Consider the following 18445-nt stretch of genomic DNA (forward strand, 5'->3'; position numbering starts at 1 on the left):
TCCAATTCTCTCTTATTTTGTCTTCTAAAAGAGAAGGGGGTGTATCATTGTTTATCCAATGTCCTCTCTCCAATATATACTCAGTCTTTGTTTCCCATCACCTTCTATTCAAGGGCACCATTTCCTTCCAACATTTAACATACAGAGTGTCTATTAGAGAATCAAACCCAAAGAAATCAAGCCTAGGTGGCTAGAGAGAAAAAAGAATTAAAACGATTGTGTGTGTTTGCATTTGTGTGCAAATAATCTTTAAAACCTAGGCCCTGACTGTACACTTCTCCTTTCAACCAAAGATTATGACGAGGTGACAGGATTATCTAGAGATTTTTTTCTGTGTGAATATTTGTATTTTCTACTTTTTCTATAATGAACATGTAGACTGGAATGATTTTTTTCTTCATTTAGGAGATTTAGAGTAGACTTACTATAATTTCCTAATTTCTCTACAAATTTAAAAAATAATTAAATCTACAAAATTAAATATACATGACAAGAATATGCTCAATTGTGTAATGTGGCATATATCTGGGGCTACAGATAACCTATTCTACTTCCCATAATTGTATTTTGATTACATTATCTGGTTAAATGCCACTTACATGCAATTTTTCATTGTATTCAAGTGCATCAGCTAAACAATGTCAAGCCTTTCGATTGAATCTTTTAGGTGAATGTGGAGACCATGAAGACCTATTTTCTAATTAACAAGTTGAAACAATTTTGTGATATTTTCCCTCACGACATCTTTATAATAACAATTTATAATAACAGTTTATAATAAAACTGTATTATTTATTCTATCTTTTGAAAGGAATGACTTCAGTCCTCAACACAATAAACTTGCTTTACTTACGTAACTGCTGTTATTACTATCATCAATGGTTAGCATTTATTAAGTACTTATTTTGTATCAAATTTTATCTAAATGCTTTACACAGATTATCTAACATAATATTCACACCAATTGGAGGTAGATGTTATTGTTATTCCCACTTTAAGATAACTGATGTAAGAAAGCATTAAGTAACTTTAAATGATTTCCAGCACTTAAGTGCTGGAAACGGGTTTTGAACCCAGAAATACCTACTCCAGAGCTAACCTCTTAAGATCTCCTGCCTATATCACATGATGAAGCTCCAAAAGATATAAACTCTGTGTAACCCTGGGATGCAGACTGCTACTCATGTAACAAAGATTTAATTTCATTCATTTAAAATATTTCTTTTAGTAAGTGGGATATTTTTACTAAACTATTTAAACTTTAACAACATTAACTTTAACAACATTATAGTTCCCCAGCAAAGGATAGCAAAATACAGTTTTGACAAACATACCCTGAAACATTTTCCCAATATCCCTGAATCTAGGAACATTTTAATTGAGCATAAAGTATTTGAACTACTATTTAAATACACTTTGTAAAACTGATCAGAAGAGCGATCACCTCAATTTTTCCCAAAAACTGAGTATGTGTTTCTCAGCACCTCCTCTTTACCTCCATCTTCTGTAAAGAGATAGTTAGTGGAAGCACTTCCAATGCACAAGCATAGTTTGTTAAATTCTTTTGCGTGGAAAGATGACGTTAGCATGATGGAGGGCTAGGAGAGCCCAACACTCCTTTCCCCCACAAAAACAGCAAAAACAGTAAATAAACAACTGTAAACTGGAAAATAGCTGTGGGAGAGCTCTGTACTACAGGAAGAAGCAGCAGAATCTCTGAGAAGCTCAAAAACCCAGGATGGTGCATTTAAAAAAGAAAAAAGTGTAGGAAGCATTTCACCTGTGCCACCCCATCCCCCAGTCGAGAGCACCTCAGCACCAAGAGGGATCCCCTCAGAGAGATATCACCCCGCTGGGGAAAAGGAGAACAGGAGGACTCCAGCAAGCCTCACCTGCTATGGATGGTTCCAGTCTTTGCTGCCAAGGACCCTCACAGTCTTCACCAATGCTGATCTCAGTTGACAGAGCTGCCCAAAGTCCCACCCTGTGTCTCCTCCCTGGGGTTAGAGCTGTCACTGCAGTGAGATATACCACAGAGGCCCCATTCACAGCAGTGCTCCACTCCCCAGTCTCTGGGATAGGGACGCCACAGGCCTCCCCTCCTGACTAGAGCTGCTGCTACTCTGCGCCCCTGCCTCCATGTCTCGAGTCACGGCTTTGACCCATCCTTATCAGGGCTGCTCTGCTGCTGCTCTGCACCCTGACCTCTAAGTCCTTACAGGCGGCTTTAATGGGTCATCACTGGGCCTTTGTGCTGCTGTTCTGTGGTTGCCCCTGGGCCTTAAGTCCTGACTTTGACCTGCCATCCCCAGGACCTGCTGCTACTGCACTCTGACCCTTGGGTCAACCCGCTGCTGCACCTTGCCATCCAAGAGCCCGGGCTGCTGCTGTACTCCACTCCTCCACCCGACCCCTGGTCACTGCAGTGAGCCCCAGAAACTCAGACACCAGTTCCACAGGAGAACACCCATGCCTGCATACACCCATACCTCAGACAACCAACACCACTGCCACAGCAAGTGCACCTGTGCCCCAGGACCCAGTCCTTGTGGTAGTTCCACTTGCACCTGATCCCAAGACCCCAGCTCCGCTGCTGCTCTGAGTGCCAGTGCACCAGACCAGGCACCAAGATGGATCCCTTCTCCTAAAACTTCCTCTCATGGCAAAAAAGGAGACCAGGAAGACCCCAGCAGGTTCACCTCCTAGGACCCCAATAGCTCTAACTGCCACTGCCACCCGCAGGACGTCTGCAGTCTTGGCTACAGAAGACCCTATAATCTTCAACCACATTGACCTCAGCTGAGGGAGCTGCATTGAGACTGCGCTGCTGTGCCCTCCCAGGAACCAGAGGCGCTGCATACCACCCAGCTGAAGCCCTTGCAGCCACTTGCAGTGAAAGCCTTTCCCACCAAAGTCAATCCAAAAAGAATGCAAGAGGTAACTGCTCCCACAAATGTGCAGATATCAATGCAAAGCCTCTAGAAACACAAAAAGCAAGAAAACAAGACACCACCAGAAGAATACAATAATTTTCCAGTAACTGACTCCAAAGAAATAGAAATCTATGAGTTACCTTAAAAAGAATTTCAAAAAAAATATTTTGAGAAAGCTAAGTCAAGACATCCATGTTTGTAGTGTCGTGGAAACTAATCTTATGCCACAGATTAGATACTCATAAAGTGCTTATTACTATATTTTTTAAAGCAAATAATTTCCAAATATTATTTCAGTTCTGTCAAACTGGCAGGATATTTACTCTTTTTAGGGGGATCTTTTTCCCCAATCCCCAGCATCACACAAAATCCCAAGAGTTCTATGTTAAGTCAAAACATTTTGTGGAGCTCTCCAGTATTTAGGTCTGGCTGGTAATGACTGAAATCCACATGGATCAGATTTACTTGCCTCTATGACAACCTGTCACAGGAATCTGAGAGTCTGACAAACAGAGCCTAGTATCCAGCCTCCCTAGGTTCCACATATCACAATTTTTCCTGGGAAGTTCTCTCACCTCCCTGAAGCATTGAAGAGAGCAGACTTCTCACGTTGTAATTATTAGTGAAATCTACAGAAATGCCCTTTCTCTCTGAAATGTAGAAATATCTTTTCCTTTACTTCCTCTGTTAGCACACCTTGCATTATTTCCTCGATGCACTTAGGTTTTGGAAAATAAATATTCTCCCTAGGAAACCAGATGGAGCTTTCTCTAGTCACACTAAGGAATATAACTTCCTCATCCTGGTCAGTTTTCTGTCTCTGCCTCAGGCTATCTTATGGATTCCAAGTCAAGGAGTACAGCCATCAAATGGGGTTTCTCAGTTCTTATTGTTTTGGTCATAGTCACTAGTCTCTTGAGAATCTTTGAGGATGTTGTTTTCGTGTCTCTGTTTTAAAACCAATAAAATGGAACTGTAAACCATAACAGGTGAAACTGTTCTAACTAGCAGAGTCTGGACTGCTCCTGTAAAATCAGCTGATCTGGCCTTGGCTCAAAAGCCTTGTCTTCCATCATGAAGTTTAGTAACTTTCTCTTATTTCTCTCCTATTGTCTCTCTTTCGCTCTCTCTCTTTACAAACTTTAATAATTGAAAGAAGTTTGAAGGAGCTTGTGTTCAAAGAAGCTGAGCTTGAAGTGGTGTGTTACTTAATCTTGCTATACCATATTTTTTCACAGATTTATTGAGGTATAATTGACAAATAAAAGTATAATATATTTAAAGTATACATGTAATGATTTGACATACATACCCATTGTGAAATGAATACCACAATCAAGTTAATTACCACATCTCTCACCTCACATACTTACCTTTTTTTTTTTCTTTTGGTGATAACATTTAAGATATACTCTCTTAGCAAATTACGAGTATACAATACTGTATTATTTACTATAGTCACCATGCTGTACATTAAATCCTCAGACCTTATTCCTCTTATAACTGAAAGTTTGCACTCTCTCACCAACAATTCCCCATTTCACCATTCTCCAGCTGCTGGCAACCACCAATCCACTCATTCTATGAGTTTGACTATTTTTTTTAGATTCCACATGTAAGTGAGATCATAAATATTTTGTCTGACTTATTTCACTTAGCATAATGCCCTCAAAATTCATCCATATTGTCACAAATGACAGAATTTCTGTCTTTTTTATGACTGAATAACTTTCCATTATATATGTTATATTTTATAATATTGAGTATTACTATTATGTTATTAGTTACTAATATACAATTACATTATATATTTTATTTTACATATACCTTAATATATCATTATATCTATAGTTTCTTGATATATCTTTTATATATGTAAAGATATATATTTTAAATATGTATGTATATCTCACATCTTTATTAATTCATCTGTCAGTGGATGCTTAGGTTCTTTCCATGTCTTGGCTATTGTGAATAATGCTGCAATGAACATGGGGGTGCAGACGTCTCTTCAAGATAGTGATTCAATTTACTTCAGATATATATCCAGAAGTGGAATTGTTGGATCATATGGTAGTTCTATTTTTAATTTTCTCTGGAACCTCCATACTGTGTTCTATCGTGACTGTAACAGTTTACATTCCAACAGTGTACAAGGGTTCCCTTTTCTCCACATCTTCAGCAGCACTTATATCTTATCTTTTTTGATAATAGTTACCGTAATAGATGTGAGGTGTTATCTAATTGTGATTTTAATTTTCATTCTTCTGATGATTAGCGATGTTGAGCACTTTTTATTTACCTATTGGCCATTTGAGTATCTTCTTTGGAAAAATGTCTATTCATGGATCTTTCACCCATTTTTAAAATGGGTTATTTGTTTTTTTGCTATTGAGCTGTATGAGGTCCTTATATATTTATATCAGATGTGTGGCTTGCAAATATTTTCTCCAATTATGTAGATTGTCTTTTCATTTTGTTGAATGTTTACTTTGCTGTGCAGAAACTTTTAAGTTTGATGTTGTGCCACTTGTTTATTTTTGCTTCTGTTGCCAGATCCAAAAAATTATTACCAAGACCAATGTCAAGGAGCTTTTCCCCGATGTTTTATTCTATGAGTTTTACAGTTTCAGGTCTTATGTTTAAGTCTTTAATGTTTTGAGTTGATTTTATGTATGGTGTAAGATAAGGGTCTAATTTCATTGTTTTGCATGTGGATATCCAGTTTTCCCAACACCATTTATTTATTTTCCCATTGTTTATTCTCAGTGCTCTTGTCAAAGATTAGTTGACTATGTATGTGTGGGATTATTTCTGGGCTCCCCACTCTGTTCCATGGGTCTACGTGTCTGTTTTTATGCCAGTACCATGCTGTTGTGATTATTACACCTTTGTAATATAATTTGAAATCAGGAAGTGTGATGCCTCTAACTTTGTTCTTCTACCTCAATATTGCTTTGGTTATTTGGGATCTTTTATGGTTCATATGAATTTCATGGTTGATTTTTTTTTCTGTAAAAAGTGATACTGGTATTTTGATAGGGATAGCATTGGATCTGTAGATTGCTTTGGGTAGTATGGACATTTTAACAATATTAATTCTTTCAATCCGTGAACACAAGATATCTTTTCTTTTATTTGTGTCTTCAATTTCTTTCATCAATGTTTTATGGTTTTCAGTGAACAGATCTCATACTTCCTTTTTTAAATTTATTCCTAAGTATTTCATTGTTTTTGACACTATCATAAATCGGATTTCTTTTTTAATTTCTTTTTCAGATAGTTCATTAGTGTAGAGAAGTGCAACTGATTTTTGTATGTTGATTTTGTATCCTGCAAATTGCTGAATTCCTTTATTAGTCCCAACAGTTTTTTTGTGAAGTCTATAGTGTTTTCTATATATGAGATCATACCATCTGAAAACTGAGATCATTTCACTTTTTGCTTTCCCATTTCGCTGCCTTTATTTCTTTTCCTTGTCTCATTGCTTTTGGTAGTATTTTCAGTACTACTTTGGATAGAAGTGACAAGAGGAGGCATCTTGTCTTGTTTCTGATCTTAGAGGAAAACTTTTTAGCCTTTCACTTTTGAGTATGATATTAGGTGGGACCTTCTCATATATGGTCTTTCTTATGTTGAGCTAGATTCCTTTCGTACCTAATTGGTTGAGAGTTTTTATCATGAAAGGACATTGAATTTTGTCAAATGCTTTTTTTGCATCTATTGAAATGAACATATAATTTCATCCTTCATTCTGTTAATGTGGTGTATCACATTTATTGATTTGCATGTGTGGAACAATTCTTGCACCCCAAAGATAAATTCCATTTGGTCATTGTGAATGATTCTTTTAAGATGGTGTTGAATTTGGTTTGCTATTTTTTTGAGGAAATTTGCATCTATGTTAATCCAGAATATTGGCCTGTAATTTTCTTTTCTTGACCTTGTCTGAGTTTGGGATCAGTGTAATGCTGGTCTCATAAAATGATTTTGGTAGTGTTCCCTCTTCTTCAATTTTTTGGAATAGTTTGAGAAGGATTTGTATTAATTCTTCTTTGACTGTTTGATAGAAGTCACTGGTGAAGCCATCTGATCCTGGGCTTTCCTTTGTTGGGAGATATTTGATTACAGATTCAATCTCTTTATTAGTTATTGTTCTGTTCATATTTTCCATTTCTTCATGATTGTGTCCTGGTAGGTTGCATATTTCTAGGAATTTATCCCTTTCTTCCAGGTTATACAATTTATTGGCATATAATTGTTCACAGTAGTCTCTTTTGATCCTTTGTATTTCTGTGGTATCAGTTGTAATGTCTCCTCTCCTATTTCTGATTTTATTTATTTGAGTCTTCTCTTTTTTTTTTCTTAGTCTAGATGACAGTTTTTAATTACGTTAATCTTTCAAAAAACCAACTCTTAGTTCCATTGATCTTTTCTATTGTTTTTCTAATCTCTCTTTCATTTATTTCTCGTAAGATTGTTAATTCCTTCTTTCTACTAACTTTTGACTACGTTTGTTTTTATTTTTCTATTCCTTAAGTGTAAAGTTAGATTGTTTGAGATCTTTCTTTATTCCTAATGTAGGCATTTATCATTATAAACTTCTCTCCTAGAACAGCTTTGTTGCATTCCATAAAGTTTAGTATTTTGTGTTTCCACTTTTGTTTTTCTCAAAATATTTTTTTGATTTCCCTTTGATTCTTCTTTGGCCACTTGGTTTTTCAGGAGTGTGTTGATTAATCTCCACATATTTATAAATTTTCCAGATTTCCTCTGGTCATTGATTTCTAATTTCATTCCATTGTGGAGAGAAAAGATATTTGACATAATTTCAATATTCTTAAATTTCTTGAGACTTGTCTCAGGGAGATCTATTTTGGAGAATGCTTCACGTACACTTGAGAAGAATACGTATTGAACTGCTGTTGCATGAAATGTTCTGTTTTATGTCTGTCCACTTGGTCTTGAATGTGTAATTCAAGTCCAATATTTCATTATTGAAACATGTCTGTCTGGGTCATCTATCCATTGTTGAAAACAGAATATTGAAGTCTCCTACTATTATTATATTAGAGTGTATTTTTCCCTTCACATCTGTTAATATTTGCTTTATATATTTAGATGCTCTAATGTTGGATGCATCAATATCTACAATTGTTGTATCCTCTTGATGACGTGACCCCTTTATTATATAATGACCTTCTTTGTCTCTTACAGTTTTTGACTTAAAGTCTATTTTTTCTGATAATACGTATACTTACCGTTCCTTTCTTTCTTTTTTTTTTTTTTTGTGAGGAAGATCAGCCCTGAGGTAACATCCATGCCAATCCTCCTCTTTTTGCTGAGGCACACTGGCCCTGGGCTAACACGCATGCCCATCTTCTTCCACTTTGTATGGGATGCCGCCATATCATGGCCTGACAAGGGGTGTGTCGGTGCGTGCCCAGGATACTAACACAGGCCGCCAGCAGGAGAGTGCACGCACTTAACTGCTACACCAAGGGGCTGGCCCCACCCTTCCTTTCTTTTCACTTCCATTTACATGGAATATTTTTTCCATCCCTTCACTTTCAGTCTGTGTGTGTCCTTAAAACTGAAGTGAGTCTCTCATAGGCAGCATGTAATTGGGTCATTTTTTTTTAAGCATTCAGCCACTATTTGTCTTTTGATTGGAGAATTTAGTTCACATACATTTGAAGCGATTATGGCTAAGGAAGAGCTTACTGTTGCAATTTTATTGATTGTTTTCTGGATGTTTGTAGGAAGATCCTTTGTTTCTTTTTCCTCTCTTGCTGTGTTCCTTTATGTTTTGATGATGTTCTGCTTTGATTCCCTTCTCTATATTTTTTGTATATCTACTAGACGTTTTTGCTTGGTAGTTACCATGAGAATTACATAAAACATCTTATAGTTATAACAGTCTATTTTAGCATGGTAACAACTTAACTTCAATTTCATACTTCCTCACACGAACACCTTATGTTTTGATGTCACAATTTACATCTTTTTATGTTATGTATCAATTAACAAAATATTGTAGCTATAGTTATTTTTAATATGGTTTCTTTTAACCTTTATGCTAGAGTTATAGGTGATTTACACACCAACTTTATAATGTTAGAATATTCTGAATTTGGCTATATATTTACATTTTTCAATGAGTTTCATACTTTTATATGTTAGCGTGTTACTAATTAATGTCTTTTTATTTCAACTTCAAGAACTCTCTTTAGCATTTCTTGTAGGCCAGTCTAGTGATGATAAATTCTTTCTGCTTTTGTTTTTCTGGAAATATCTTTATCTGTCTTTCAATTGAAGGACAACTTTGCTGGGTAACGTATTCTTAGCTGCCATTGTTTTCCCTTTCAGTGCTATGAATATATCATCCCACTCCCTTCTGACCCAGAGATTTTGCTGAAATATCTGCTGATAGTTATGAGGGTTCCCTTGTATGTAACAAATTGCTTTTCTCTTGCTGTTTTCAATACTATGTCTTTCTCTTTAACTTTTGCCAATTTGATTATAATTGTCTCAGTGCAGGTCTCTTTAGATTCACATTATTTGGTAATTTCTGGGCTTCCTGGTTCTGGATCGCTTTCCCCAGGTTAGGGAAGTTTACAGCCATTTTTTTTTTGTAAGCTTTCTGTCTCTTTTTTTGTCTCTCTTGTCCTTCTGGGACTCCCATAATGCAAATATCGGTCCACTTGATGGCATCCCATAAGTCACCCAAGGTATCTTCATTCCTTTTCATTCTTTTTGCTTTTTGATCCTCTGATTAGAAGATTTCCACTGACCTGTTCCTAGGTTCACTGATTCTTTCTTCCACTTGATCTAGTCTCTATTAGAGTTCTATTGAATTTTTTTAGTTCAGTTATTGTATTCTTTAGGTCTATGATTTCTGTTTGACATTTTTTCATATTTTCTATCTCTTTGTGGAAATTTTTTATCTCACTTTGTTCAAAAACAGATGAATGTTTCTGGGCATCATTAGAACTATTATTTTGAATTCTCTGTCATGTAAATACTTATCTCCATTTAATTTGTGTTGGTTTCTTGAGATTTATCTTGTTCTCTTATTTAAAATATATATCTTTGTTTCTTCATTTTTCCTGCCTCTCTGTGTTGGTTTCTGCACATTAGATAAGACAGCCATCTCTTCCAGTCTTGACAGATTGGCCTCAAATGGGAGATGAGCCTTGCCAATTAGCCCAGCACAGATTGTGAGTGTTTCTCAAGACTTTCTTCTTGTCCAAACCACTATCTTTGCTTTTAGAGGCTCTCGGGAGAGTTGGGTGTGCCAAGTCCTATCAGTGCCCCAAAGGGATGAAAATGCCCACATACCCATTCAGGCACTCAGAGGACTGCTAATTTCCTGCCCTGTCAGCTCCCAGATGTAGGCTAATTGCAAGCCTAACATTCAGGCAGCAGCTGGGAAACTCAGGACATTAGATATGCAGTCTAGCCCCTATCCAGGAGAAACTGGCAGCTCAGTGTTTTTTTTTCCACTTGCTCTGTGGTGGGCCAGAGGGAGTAGCTGCTGGGAGTGCTTGTGCAGCAGATAGAACCACATCTTTGTACTCTGTGCTTCTGGAAAATTTGCAAATGCCAAGCCTCATCAACTTCCACAGCTAGGCAATTTAGGAGCCAGCCACTCAGATGATGGTCATAAAATTTGGGGCAGTAGAGGTGTGGATAAGATCCATCCCAGGAGATGCTGAAGACTTGGTTTTATTGTGTGGAGTGAGCTGCAAGCAGAAAGCATGGGAATTGCCCACAAGCTCTTTCAGACTCCTAGGAGGATTGCAGTCAGCACCAGGAAGCAGGATGATTAGACATCCAATCCTTAAACAGCATGTGGAAAAAGTATGCATCTAACCCTTTCCAGGGAAAAAGTGGGAGCCATGCATTTTTACCTCCTCCCTCTGTGCTGAGCTTGGTGAAATAGCCATGGGAAGTGCTCACACACCTGTTTGAAAACTGTGTCTTTGTTTAATGTGGTCCTGAGGGACTTGAGAATGCCCAGATCTGTTGCCTTTCCAGTGTAGGTGACTTGGTATCCAGTCCCTCAGGTGACAGCAGTAAAAGCTTTTTAAGAAACATTAAAATCACACTAGATTTGTAATCCTAATCCTTCACTCCTCAGGAGGAAACTGGAGTTGAGGATTTCCTCTTGATTGTAAGGCACCGTGCTGAGGGTGGGAGTCATGACGTGAGTGTGTCTCAGCTTTTCCTACCTGTTTCCATGTGCATATTTACTCAGTTACCAGATGTGTAGGAATCACTCAACTTGTTTCTGGACTTCTCTCAGAGGAACTGATCCATGTGTAGCTGTATATTCAGCTGTATATCCATGGAAGGAGGTAAAATCAATAACTTCATGTTCTGCCATCTTGCTGATGTGCCATTTTTTTTATTTTTATCAAAGTAAAATAGCTATGTACTTTTAAAAGCAAGGTAGCACTCATAGAAGAATCTACTAATTGTCCAATAGGTATTTATTATATACTTTTTGCTTAGTTATGATTTTATTTGAGGAGTCCAAGAAGATAGCTAAAATATTATATTTCCCATTTAGCCATAGGATTAAGTTCTGGCCAACCAGATGTGGAAATTTTGGGATGGAGCTTCTGGGAAAGCCTGTGAAAAGGGATCTGGGAGTTTAAACATTACATACACACATGAAGACACATACACACATTTTCTGCCTAGGAAATAGCATGATTATCAAAAGTAATGCAGCTGCAGCAAGTGACCTTGAGAATGAAAGCCATATGCTAGGAAATCAGAAAGATCTTCAGTATCTTTTAATCTCAAGGATCCACCACATCCTCTCTAGACTACCTACATCTGGACATTGCTTGCATGAGAGAAAAATAAACTTTTCTTGTTTAAACTCCATATTTCTCTTCTTTGTTATTAACGGCTACATGTGATACCTATCTAACTTCAGCAAATTGATGCATCATAAAACTTTTTATCAAAATGGTGAATACTAGATGAGAAATGACAAGGAGGAAAAGGCTTGGAATAAAAGTTCTCATTTGGACAGAATTAAGTTTGATATACCTCTCATATATCTAAGGCTTTATGGCAAATGGACAGCCTGAATATTTGAATCTGTGTTTATCTAGAAGAGACCTACCCAAAATATATCAATAAGAGTGGTCCCATCAGTGACCACGAAATGTTATGATTGTATGTGAACCTCTTCAAGCTGTTCTGACTTAAGATAGGGCAGTGACTAGAGAGAAGTTTTTAGTTTTAAGTAATTTTTCTAATTTTACTTCCAAACCAATGTTAATACTAGACTTCTGTTTAACTGTTGATTTTATTCCTGAATACCATATATAGGAAATTTTCTCAATGGAAAATACCTCCAGATTTTCCACTAATGTGTAACTCTGGGAACTGAGTCTCCAAGGCCAAAAAGATTCCTTCTACAGCTCAACCTCTGGTCCCAAGAGAGATGAAGATTGATAATGCTCAGCTCCCAAGCTACATCATCTTTACCTGGTTTCATCAATATATTCTAAGGCCCTGGATTCTCTGGTCTGTCCCACCTACCCACCAGTAGCACTGGATAAAATGGATATTTCTAAGATCATCATTTATGGGGTGGACATTAGGGAAGCCAGTAGATAATTGCTGAAGATGTCATTTGACAAGTGGAGTAATGGGATCAAATTTCAAAGTGGACCATAGAGAGCGAACATTCTGCACTTCATGGGCTAGATAAATTGAAAGTCCATTTAATTTGTGTATCTGTTTCTAAAGCAGTATGTAAATCGGTTCAGCTGTAAAAAAAAAAAAAAAAATACCTTACATGGTAAAACTGCTACCATTGAACTATCGAGAAAGAAGTTAAATATGTGAGTTTAGAGTTAAGTAAATAAGTGGGAATTGAAGATACAATTTGAGAGTTATCTGTTTGTAGATATATAAAGCATGGAACTGGAAGATAGAGAAGAAGACAGGTATAAAGTGAATAATATGGAAGAGAAGGAGGAGGAGGAGGAACTGAACAAGGAGACTGAATGGAGTAATCAGTGAGATCACTGGAAACCCAGGAGAGCATGGTTGGTACCCTGAAAGCAAGACAAAGAAAGTATTTGAAGTAAGGAAGGGAGGATCAGCTGTGTTAAGTCTTGTTGAGAGGTCAAGTAACTTAAGGGCTGAGAATTGAACTTTGACATTGACGAGAGTGATTTCAGTGGGATGATAGAGCAAAAGCTTGACTTAATTGGGTTCAAGAGACAATGCAAGGCAAAAAAAATTAGTTTAGAGAGTAATGAGCAATGAATAGTGGAGACGAGCTTTTTGAGCAGTTTGCCTTGAGGTCAGAGAAGTGGACCATTAGCTGGAGAAGACTATAGGGGGTTACTAGGGTTAGGATATGGTCCATCTGAGCCTAAAATATTAAAGATGGATAGAAAGGACCTCATAACTCGTGTTGAATAGCATTTAGATCATTTCAGTATTGAGCCACACCTGTCCTGAGATCTCATGTGAACCATTTATTTTCCAGATGAATAACCTAGAGGTGGATATCATAGCAGTGAAAGTATTCAATCACAATCAACAAGGCACAATCGAGAGAAAATTTGAAAACAAGAGAGGTATGGCACTGTCTGAGCTGAAGGAGTGTTGTTCTGAAGGAGTAGGGGAAGCCTTAATGTTGTAGCAGAAGGTGAATCTTCCAGTTCCCAATAAAAAGAATAGGGAAAAAGAAAGAGTAACAGAGGTAATAAAAAATATATTATTCTATATATTTTGAATTCTCCTTAGCAGATTAATGTCATCTACATCATCTGATGTCAGAGTATGTTAGAAAAGCAAATACTCATGTCTCACCTCAGACCTATTAAATCAGAATCTCTGGGGTGGATTTCAGAAATCTGGAAATTAACTGGCTCACTAGGTGATTCTTAAGCATGGTTTGAGAATCTCTGTTCTCAAGTACTAAAAAATGCTCTGCGTAAGAGGGAAAAAGTTGCATCTCTTTATCCTGTCAGTTAACATTGGAACTTTTTTGTGTGTTTGTGAGGAAGATCAGCCCTGAGCTAACACCCATGGCAATCCTCCTCTTTTTGTTGAGGAAGACTGGCCCTGGGCTAACATCTGTGCCCATCTTCCTCCACTTTATATGGGACGCCGCCACAGCATGGCTTGACAAGTGGTGCTTCTGTGCGCGCCTGGGATCCGAACCCGGGCCGCCAGCAGCAGAGCATGTGCCCTTAACCGCTACGCCATGGGTCCAGCCCCAGAACATTGAAAGATCTCTAACACAGGGAGGTAATGAGTGTGTAAGTGGAAAAAGAATATTTAATTGTGCCTACAACAAAATCTATTATAATACTTTGATTATAGTCACTACAGGCTGAAAATGATGTTGAAAATCATCTGTTATGCAACTTACTACTAGCAAATCCAAATGAATCTTTTATTCAAGTGTGATCAATTATTTCCAAAGAGCATAGCACAGCTCATCTCTTCACAGTAGTTGATACAAAGGGCATTTACTCCCCCACCCACATGTGTGAAAATGATAAATGTCCTCATTATTAGAGAGCAGTTATTGAACAATAATCCTTGGGACCAACCATGTGCTCAGCTTTTTGGTGGGTGCTATAAAGAAATTTTAGAAAGAAACCATGATCCCTACTATCAGGAATTTGTAGTATAATTGAGAAAAGAAGATTTATATGTCAGAATTTTTAAAAAATACCATCATACAGTAACCTATTAAGGGCTGGATAGTCAATCTATATATTTCAGAAGATATAAAATTATGAGGGATAGAATGTTCAGGGGTAGCTTCATGGTGGGGAAGAGGATAAAGTTTAGCTGATCCCTGAAGGCCTGATAATATTCGGGTGAAGAAGGAAAGACATTGAGAAAGAAAAGGAGTGGGGATTAACATTGAGAGAAAGTATATGAAGGTGGAAATGAGCACATTTGTGGACCTATGAGTGGAATAGCCCTAGGAGAGAGGAGACTGGATGCTGGTGAGTAGTGGGAAATGTTGTTTCATAGGTAGGTGGATACAGATGGAGAAGTTCTTGATAACCAGGCACAGATGTTATATGTGATGCAATTGGAAATAAGATGTTAGAGGAATTTAAACAAGGAAGAGTCAGGCCCAAGGCAGAAAGTCCTATGATTTCTGGCAGAAGCTTACAGTGTGAAGCATGGTAACTAGAGGGTAGAGTCAGTGAAACCAGTTAAGCTGCTGATGAAATAAGCTAGGAGTGAGTTGATTCAAGTCCAAAGGGGATAAGCATTAAAAAAGTGAGAAAGGGACTAAAATGAGGGACATTTTGTAGAAAATAAAAGTTACAGCCCTTAGTCTGAACTTGAGGGATGAAGGAAATGGATGAATCTATGTTTCCAACACATGTTACCAGGACAATATTTTGGACAAAAAGAAGTTTTGTTCTTGAAATGTTGAAATGGAGGAGGACTACTTGGGGAGGACGGCATATTGTCTTCTCCTGCCTTCACTATCCATTAATTAATTTATTCATTTTCTGACAAACACTTACTGTCCTTTGTATGCCAAGCACTGGAGACACTGGAGAGGAAAACCAGATGCAATTTCTGCTGTAATGACCCAATGGCCTTGTGAGGGAGACCAACACTAACTAAATAACTTAAATAAATATTTAAGCTAAATAAATGTTATTACATTCCCCATATTACAATGATGGTAATCTACCAAGGTGCTATGACAGCATGTAAAAGGAAGGTTGTTTAGTCAAACAGGCAAAAGAAGACTTTCCTAAGAAAGTCACCAATAAATTGGAGATTAGGAGAATGAGCAAGAGTTGACCTGGAATGAAGGAAATAAACATGGTGCATATGAGAACATAAAATGCATCCAATGTTGCTGAGGAGCAGAGAATGAGTGAACTGTGGTGCAAGATGAGGCTGGTGAGATACCTTGAGGTTAAAACACATTGAGCTTATTAGACGTGGTAGTAAGGACTTTCATATTTTTCATGAAAGCAATGGTTTCCCAGAGACCTATTTTCAAATGAGGAAGTGACATGATTAGATTTTTTTTAAAAAATAACTCTTGCTGCAGTGTAGAGAACATATTGGAAGGGGCAAGACCCATGTTAAACCAGTTAGGAGGAAAGCATTACTCCGGTCAATCAACTATACCTTGAACTAGAGTACTGACTGTGTAGATGGCTAGGAGCACTTTTTGAGCTCCTACTATGTGCCAAGCACTAAGTTAAGTACCAAGATGAAGCCTTTGCCTTTAAAGACTCATGATCTTGTGACGAAAATGGATTCACAAACAAGTAGTTATACCACCCCATAACTCATACAAAGTTCAATTAAGAGAACTCTTTTAAACTTTATGAACTCCAAGAAGCCTCTCTTGTTCCCCTAACTCTCTCGTCTTTGTGCCTCCTTACTTGTACCATCCTTTATGAAGTCTAACTCTTGTCCCTCCCATTGCTATTTTAGTTTTTTATCCATTCCTCATACTGGTAGTATAAGGGAAACCCATTGCCAACAGACAGCCCCCAGTTACTATCCACTCAGTTCCTGACAGTAAGTTAATCCTCTTTGTGCTGATTCCTCTCTTGCAGCACACCTAGTCCCAAAATAAACTGCAGCAAGAACCCTGACTTTGTCCTCTCAGGGCTGTCCACTGACCCAGAGAAATGGCAGTTCCTCTTTGGTCTCTTCCTGGCCCTCTACTTGCTGAGCATCCTGGGAAACTTGCTATTTCTACTGGCTATTGGTGCTGACATCTGCCTCCACACTCCCATGTACTTCCTCAGCCAGCTCTCCCTGGTAGATCTCTGCTTTACTTCCACCACAGCCCCCAAAATGCTGGAGGATTTGTGGACCAGCAGCAGATCCATCTCTTTCTCTGGATGTCTGGCTCAATTCTATTTCTTTGCTGTTTTTTGCTAATATGGACAATCTGCTTTTGACTGCCATGGCTATCGTCCGCTACACTGCCATCTGCCATCCTCTGCACTATCCACTGCTAATGACTCCTTGCAGATATGGGCTGCTAGTGGGTGGGTCATGGGGAGTAGCCTACTCCGACTCTTTGATCCAAACCATGTTGCTAACCCAACTATCCTTCTGTACTGATCAAGAGATTCCCCACTTTTTCTGTGATTTTGACCCACTCATATGGGTTCCTGCTCTGATACTCACTTCAATGAGGACCTGATGAAGGTTCTGACGGGATTTTTAGGAATCAGCCCTCTCCTCTGCATCATAAGCTCTTATATCTGTATTTTCCATGCTGTAGCTAGGATTTCATCAGCACAAGGGAAAAAGCAAGCCCTGGCCACATGCAGCCCCCACCTCTCCGTTGTCATCCTCTTCTACAGCATAGTCTTTGCCATCTACCTGAAGCCCCCATCAACTTCTTGCTCCTCTGGGGAGCTGGTTGCTCCTGTCATGTATACCCTGGTAACTCCCACTCTCAACCCCTTCATTTGTAGTCTGAGAAGTAAGGATGTGAAGAGTTCACTAAAAAGGGTTGTGGGCATGGAGAGTTCTTGGGATTAGAGATAATCCCCATAAACAAACATTTTGGGAGAAGTCTCTCCTAATTTCATCATCACATGTACAAAGTGAATCAGTTAAGACCAAGGCTGTCGTAGGGCACTATGTAATTCATTGGAAAGCACACAGAAATAGAAATCAGAATAACTCAGTTTTAGGTCCCACTACAGTGGATGTTTTGATTAGTGTTTGCCTTCTAAAACTAACATTATTGAAATTTGATCATCTATTGCAATCACTACTGCCATTTTGATCACCATTGCCATTTCTATCACTGTTTAATAGTGAAGATCTTCACCTTCAGCTTTATTATAACCAATATTACCTTTGTTGTCATCAGAATCACAATACCACCTACCATCATCGATACTTCCCCATCAATACTACCAGTATCATCACCATAAGTAAGAGAGTGGAAACTTGTCTTAGATGGTTTTTCCTCTTTTAATTCCTCATTTTTCAGGATGTTTTATATATTTGTACATTTGTGCTATGTTCGAGAATTTTGGGGGAGGTTCTGATACATATGGCTTAGAATTAAAAGATAGTTAAAAGCAGGAGAAGTTTTGAAATACTCTGTTTCGTAATAGAACAAAAAATATTTTCTGTATGTTTTATTTATTTATCTTGTTCTGCAAAAATAAAATGGTTTATGCATCGCTCAGTGAAGGGATTCTGCTTTCCGATATAGATTATCACAGGGTGGTGCAGAGAAAGAATTTGTTGCATTGCGTTATAAAGACAATGTACTCTAACTAGTTCAGTAACTATACTAGTCCTGCTTGATGATGTGTTTTAACCTCAAGGTATCTCACCAGCCTCATCTTGCACCACAGTTCACTCATTCTCTGCTCCTCAGCAACATTGGATGCATTTTATGTTCTCATATGCACCATGTTTATTTCCTTCATTCCAGGTCAACTCTTGCTCATTCTCCTAATCTCCAATTTATTGGTGACTTTCTTAGGAAA

The 18445-nt window shown here is 37.9% G+C and overlaps 1 long non-coding RNA gene and 1 pseudogene across 4 annotated transcripts in view; one reads left to right on the forward strand and one right to left on the reverse strand.

Moving 5' to 3' along the window:
* The window catches only part of LOC147915629 (uncharacterized), a 135600-nt gene that overhangs the window by 104036 nt on the left and 13119 nt on the right, over nucleotides 1-18445 (reverse strand). The gene's annotated exons all lie outside the window — the stretch shown is intronic.
* On the forward strand, nucleotides 12879-17477 carry LOC147915630 (olfactory receptor 1f45-like; annotated as a pseudogene).

The sequence above is a fragment of the Ceratotherium simum genome, chromosome 13, assembly GCF_057802395.1.
Source record: "Ceratotherium simum simum isolate JZ-2026a chromosome 13, ASM5780239v1, whole genome shotgun sequence".
NCBI classification, from domain to species: Eukaryota; Metazoa; Chordata; class Mammalia; order Perissodactyla; family Rhinocerotidae; genus Ceratotherium; species Ceratotherium simum.